A 6166-nucleotide genomic window follows, 5' to 3' on the forward strand; every position below is an offset into this window, starting at 1 on the left:
GCAGTGCTTCTCACTCACCAAACTGCAGTACCCTGCCACCCTGGGCCCTGATGGTGCCCTTCACTCTCGGCCCACAGACACCCACCCCCAAGCCCTGCTGATACCCCTCACTCCTGACCCACAGCCCCATGGTACTGCCAGTGCCCCCCACACTCCCAACCCACAGTTCCCCGCCCCCACCCCAGTGCCTCACACTCTCAACCCACAGTCCCCCACCCCCCATGCCCCTCACTTCCAACCTGCAGCCCCCTGCTCCCCAGCAGCCCTGCTGAAGGGGCCCCAGCTGTTCCCGTCCTGACCTGGCCGGAGTGTGGTGACATTGATTCATGCAGGCAGCAGCAGAGCATGTCCGGCCCCACCGCAGGCTGAGTGAAGATGAGGGGAGGCTTGTGACAGCCCCTGCCTTGGGATGAGGCTGCTGCACCGCACCAGGCAGCCTAGCTATGGCCCCTTCCCCTCTTCTCCTTCCTCCCCACCCCCTTGCCTCCCCAGCGACTTGTGAATGCTCAGTCCCCTGGAGCACAGGCACCGGCCCCTGTGCTGCCGGCCAGCCACGGAGGTCCACGCTGCCCTCCAAGCCCCCCACCCCACCCCTTTGCCCTGCTGGAGAACAGGCGACTCTCCCCTCCCTCCTGCCCTGTCTCAGCTGCAGCCCCCGCTCCCCCTGCCCTGACCAAATGTCTGCATTTCTCCTTTGTTTTTATTCTGGGGGTGGGAGCAGGGGGAGGGTGATTGCAGGCAGCTGGGAGCACCGCATGGGTCTGCGTGCCTCTGCAGCTGCAGGCAGGTCAGTGTGTGCTCCCTGCTGCCTGTGATTGCCTTCTCCCTGCTCCCAGCAGCCAAGCAAAGGGAAATCCTGGACAGTCCACCCAGACAGAGATCAGAGGGCTTAAAAAGATCAGGGACATGTCCAGGGAAACCCAGATATATGGTAACCCTATCTCAGTAGTGACACGTGCACTGGATCATTAATCTGTGTTATGGACAGACAGACTAAGCCCTTTATTATATTTGAATGAATAACCAGTTAATCATTTGTTAAATGTCAAGTGTGTCAGCAGCCAGTGAAGTACTAAAAAATAGTCATGAGTACACAGGCAGATCTGGGCATTTGACTTAATTTTAAAAAATGATTTAAATCTGATTTTAGGATTATAGGAAAGTAGGGCTGGAAGAAACCTTGTATGGTTAACTTGTCCTTCCCCCTGCTCAAAGCAGCATCATCCTTGACTAAATCAGCCAGCCAAGCATATATCTAACCCGTTTTTGAAAATTTTCAGTGATGGAGATTCCACAACTTCTCTAGGTACCCTGTTTCAATGCTGGACGGCCCTCACAGTCAAAAAGTTTTTTCTAATCTCCAATCTAAATGTCCCCTGCTGCAGTTTGAGAACGTTGCTCCTAAATTCTGTCCCCTGTGGCCACAGAGTATCATCTGTCTCCGTCCATCCTCTCTAATTGCCCTTTAGATAGTTGAAGACTGTTATCAAATCCTCCCTCAGTCTTCTCTTCTTCAAATTAAACAGGACAAGGTCTTTTGGGCCCCTAGCAGATAATCAGTTAAAGGCGCAATGGGATTTGATCTGCAATCCCAATAGTGTCTCCTGCTGTGTTACTTGTGCATAGCAGGTGACGTGATTGTGGAATCAGGGATCATATCCTAATTGCATCATATTGCTGTGACAGGGGGAAGAGCCCAGGGTCATGATCCTGGCTCCCCTTGCACCAGCAAGTAGCAAGCCAAGTGTGCGGTGTGTCGAGCTCATTGCACTAATCAGATGATTGGTTTTCCCAGCCAAAGGAGTACATCAGAGCCCTTTGCTCCAGTGTGCTTCTGAGCCTGGAAGCAACAATCAGCTGATTGTTGCTGGCTACATGTTCAGTTTAAGGCACAACAGGAACCAGCCATCTAAGTTATTATACAGAGGTTAATTAACCAATTGATCATGTCTTCAGTGTAATGTCTGCTGAGAACCTCAGTCTTTCCTCATAGGTTTTGCTTCCCAAGCATCTACTCGTTGTTGCTCTCTGCTAGACTCTTTTCAATCTGTCCACACCTTTCTTGAAGTGTGGGGCCCAAATCTGGACACGGTGCTACGAGTGAGGCCTCACCAATGCTGATTAAAGGTAAAGAATCACTTCTCTTGATTTGCAAATGACACTCCTGTTAATACAACCCAGTATACTGTTACCTTTTTTTGCAACAAGAGCACACTGTTGGCTTATGTTCAGTTTATGGTCTACTGTAACACCCAGGTCCTTCTCTGCAATAACGTAGCCTCGCCAATGCAGTTTTCCTGTCCCAAGTCTGGAACGTTGCATGTCTTCATATCGTGCATCTGGTTGATTGCAGACCATTTTTCCAAGCTATCCAAAGCGTTCTGCACCCTAACCCTCCCTGCCAGAGTGTCTGAAACTTCCCCCGAGTTTGGGTTATCCACACATTTACAAATGGTCCGTTCAATCCCATCATCCAAATTATTAAAGAAAATGTTAAGCAATATAGGAACTAGGACAGACCCTGGTGGAATCCTATTTTATACTTCCTTCCAATTAGGTATTTAGGCATTGATGTCTACTCATTGAGCATGATCCAACCATGCTCCAACCAGTTATGTATCCTCCCTAAGGAACTCTCATCTCATCTGTATTTCCGTAGCTTATTAATGAGCTTAGCTTGTTAATAAGAATGTGGTGGGAGAGTGTCAAAAGCCTTACTAAAGAACTTTAAAAGGACCTGTCACCATATCATGGAAGGAAATCAGGTTATTCAGATTGACTTGCTCTTGGTGAATCTGTGCTGGCTGTTCCCTTTTAAAGCTGTTTCAAAATAGTTTCCTCTACTTGCTTCAAAATAGATACCTTCAAGATCTGCTTTATGATCTTTTCAGGTATTGCTGTCAGGCTGTCTCCTTCCCTTTCTTAAAAATGGGCATTATATTTGCCCTTTTCCAGTCATTCAGGACCTCATCTGACCTTCATGAATCCTCAAAGAGGATAGGATAATCAATGGCTCTGAAATTACCTCAACCAATTCTGTTAGGATCCCAGGGTGCATCCCATCCAGTCCTGCTGACTTAACAGCATCTAACTTCTCTAAGTAATCCCTCACCTGTTCTTTCACTACTCTAGGCTGTATGTCTTCCTCCTTGTCTTTGCTACCGGTACCAACTGTGCTTGTTATCTGGTAGCTGACCCTATATGTGAAGCCTGAAGTAAAAAAAAAAAAAGCACTAAATACTTCAGCCTACACTACATCATCCATCACTAGATTGCCTTTTGAATTGCATAAGGGACCTAAAGTTTCTTTGGTCTTCTTTTGATGTACTTGTAGAATGCCCTTTTTATTGCCTTTAATATCCCTTGCCAGTTGCATCTCAAAAGAAAACGTTTTGACCTTCCTAATTTTCTCCCTGCAGATAATAGTATATTTCTTCAAATAACTAGAAGTGTAATGCAGCAGCATTATGATTTTCTTGGTTAGTGCTCTTATGCATGTCTATTTAAGAAAGAAAACCTCAGTGATCTGTCAGATAAAACCAGCATTGCATTTGAGTTCATGTTGGGAATACATATCATATTTGGGAAAGCATGTTAGAAACAGAGTGCAGTTATCCCTAAATTAAGGATTAATTTTGACCTTCAGTAATACCATGAAGGAACAAAATAATTAGAACATGACCTTAAATACCAGTTTAATGTTATCTGGAATCATAGATATTCCTGAGGTTTTTTTGATTTTGGGGATACCACCTTCTTCAGAATTTTTGGTGGGGAGCAGGGAAAGGAGGGTAGATATGTATGGGAACGAGAGCACAGAAATTCCCCTAAGATGATAGCATTTTCATTTGCTGTTTATCAAATGTAAGGTCTAGGCCTAAACTACATACTAAAGTCTATTTATAATACAGATCCCTGGGTAGGTTAGAATCTCATCTTGTGTCGTATTGCAGGAGCAACTGAGATCACAAGTTAGTGGCCATTAAGGTTTAATAATGCCAACGCTAGATTTTTTAATTATAGCTGTGCAGTTCCCCCCCACCCCAACACACCCAAGAATAATTATCAAAGACATGTAATTCTGACAAAATCATTGTTCACTTGTTTTGTAGCTATGGTATTTGCATATTTGAGGACAAGTATAAATGTGAAAGGAATTTTTTTGTATTAATAGTGCTTGACAAGGTTTTCCTTTTTAGAGTATGCAGCGTACACCCTTTTTGTGGGCACAGCTTCTTATTTTAACGATATACAAGGGTTGGCTTTCACTGTATTGTCAGTGTCGTATAGGAACCCACCTTAAGGTTCTTTATGGTGCTGCCAGGCTTCATTGCATAGCAGTGACTGAATTACAGGTTATCCTCAGGATCTTTTCTGTCTGGGAGGAGTGGCTGAATCTCTAACCAGTGCCAGTGCTGCTCTGTCAGTCAGCCAGGGGATGGTGCTGCCATTTGGTTCATCCACTGTCTGCTTCCTGAAAGCAGTGTTTGCTCCTAGTGTGAGACCACTGGTAACATCTGAGGGTCTCATTCTGTGCTCTGTTTTGTGATCAACAGGCCCCCAGATGTGTTTTCAGTCCCTTTGCTTAATCATTTCAAACCGAGTCTTTGAAATAACAGCAAAGCACATTAAGTTACGCTGTGTTTTGGTGTGGCGTTCCCAATAGAAATGTTTTTTCAATTGATGTGATTATGCATGTGACGATTTGTTATGACTGCTCAGGTCTGAACAATGAAAGCTGTACACAAATCTGTGAGAGAGGATGCTGCAGCTTTAAAGCATTGAGGGTTTACAGCTTTTTAGTATAAATTGTTCCCGGAATCCATGTCACAACTCCTTATATGGTACTGCTTTTTTCCTCTTAGTTGCCATGACAACAACAGCACTGCACCATTCATCAGCTCTGGACCTGGGCTGCATTGCTAGCCTTTCGTGTTACTCCTGAATGTTAAGGAGAACATCAGTGAATCATTCACTTTGGTATACTGCGCCATTATTTACCTACTCCTTCAGCAATTTGCTCTAACAGAAGAGCAAACTGAACTGCGCTATAGAGAGAAACTGTGTAAAAATACTTCATTTTTTTTCCCCAAGGGGGGGCATCCAGCCTACATTTTCTGCGGCACTCTGGAAAGAGAAGCTGTTTAATGCTGACAGATGTAATGAAGAGAGAGCTCAGTGTCTGTGTTAGCTTTTCTGAAATCAGCCTTGAGTCTGCTCCCTGGGAGACATAAAAGAAGCAAAAGTGATGTTCGTTAGGGACAGCAGGCACCTTAGGGAGATCTCTGTTGTGCTTTTGGGACCAATCCTGACATCAGCTGCAGGAGGTGTCACCTGTAACATCACACTGACGCTCTGAGCAGCAATATGGAGCTAGCTCTAGGGGGATCAGTGAGAGGTGTGGACCAGAAGAGGATCTTTACTGAAGTGCTGTTCTCATGGCAGTGTTGCCTATGAATTAAGAGGGTTTTCGACTTATTGGTACAAATATTTCATTCTATCGACTGACGGGGAGAGAAAACAAAACCTTGTGAGTATGTGCAGTGGACTGTTTGTCTTGCATGGACTCTGATTTAAATTGCATTAGTCTTTTCTAGGTCTACTTTAAACTCTACAGAAAAAAAATCAATGCAGGCTAAGGGATTCTGACACTTGTAGTTTACAGGGAAGCCATTAGGAGACTGCCACTGTGAATCCAAAATATTCTGCTTTAGTTGTTAGTCATTTTCTTGCCTGTTACAGTTCTTATATAATATGTGATTTTTTTTCTCTTGCAAAAGGGTGCAGAATTCTTATACAAAATATGATGCAAGGACAAAAGTCAATGTTCTAGTATGTATTTTCATTATATGGGAGATTTATATGTAGCTGCTTTAAAAAAATATTAGGGGCATTGAAGGTGATGTTATTTATCCTAGAACATGGCACCAAAATAGGATTTTTGCTTTGTATTATGAACCTTTCCCACATCAGATTTAATTTAGAATTAAAATTTAATTTAGAATTAAATTTAGGACTGGAGGAGAGGCGGGTCTTTCATTCAAAGGTATTTGTTCCTCAAAAGAAAATTAGAATTGCAAGTCAGTGCTACTGGGAAAAATGGGAATGCTCAACAGCAATTTGAAAAAATAACACCCCACCCATCCCCGGAACAAAGGCTTATATT

The 6166-nt window shown here is 44.0% G+C and overlaps 1 protein-coding gene across 7 annotated transcripts in view; it reads left to right on the forward strand.

Moving 5' to 3' along the window:
* Positions 1-6166, forward strand: part of TANC2 (tetratricopeptide repeat, ankyrin repeat and coiled-coil containing 2) — an 848255-nt gene that overhangs the window by 343798 nt on the left and 498291 nt on the right. The window contains exon 1 of one of the 7 annotated variants that reach the window (XM_019523596.1): positions 5146-5530. The exons of the other annotated variants lie outside the window; for them this stretch is intronic. The gene's annotated coding sequence lies outside the window, so the exon portion shown is untranslated. Of the gene's footprint in view, positions 1-5145; positions 5531-6166 lie in introns of those variants that run through there. 7 annotated transcript variants of the gene reach the window in all.

Source organism: Gavialis gangeticus, unplaced genomic scaffold (genome assembly GCF_001723915.1).
Source record: "Gavialis gangeticus isolate Ggan-Ray unplaced genomic scaffold, GavGan_comp1, whole genome shotgun sequence".
Classification (NCBI taxonomy): domain Eukaryota; kingdom Metazoa; phylum Chordata; order Crocodylia; family Gavialidae; genus Gavialis; species Gavialis gangeticus.